Genomic DNA, 639 nt, shown 5'->3' with positions numbered 1-639 from the left:
GGTGGCCGAAAATTTTGTATGAAAAATCAAAATTTTAAACTTCCGTTGCGCTTCCGGTCACTGTAACCGATCCCCTTTCACCTAGGACCATGACCGAACTCTAGAAAAGCTATTTGAACAGCCTCTATAGCCCTTGCACGAGGAGGGCCCCTTAACCCATGACCTAAGCCTTACGAGCGTCTAGCTTCCACTATAGCCCTAGGATTTCCACCAGCCTTCCTCCAAGCCATCTAGGACCCTGACCCACCCCCAACAGCATCTAAGAGCCGTGTCCTTCTAGGAACCCTAGCCCATAGAAACTCAAATTTTCGTTCATACTGTTTCCCTATCTTGTCCAGCCCTGGAACATGCATCTATGAACCCTTAAACACATTGAAATTCATCACTTAACGTAGCCCTACCATGGCAGCTCCTTTGTGCATCATAGTCAAGAGTTTTAAAAGATGAAAATAAAAGAAAGAAAGAGAAAAAAAATCGAAATATCCCCTTGAATTGCAAAGAAGAAACGACCGTTGTTCCTCTCACTTTCCTACAATTCACGTATTATGTATGTGTGTGTTTCTCTGTGTGTGTACGTGTTTAGGGGTGTGTGTGTGTGTTTAAGTTTAGAATAAAAAAAAACAAACAAAAAGGCATCTT

This window comes from Primulina eburnea, chromosome 2 (genome assembly GCF_022965805.1).
Source record: "Primulina eburnea isolate SZY01 chromosome 2, ASM2296580v1, whole genome shotgun sequence".
NCBI classification, from domain to species: Eukaryota; Viridiplantae; Streptophyta; class Magnoliopsida; order Lamiales; family Gesneriaceae; genus Primulina; species Primulina eburnea.
Note: the sequence above shows the minus strand (reverse complement) of the source record.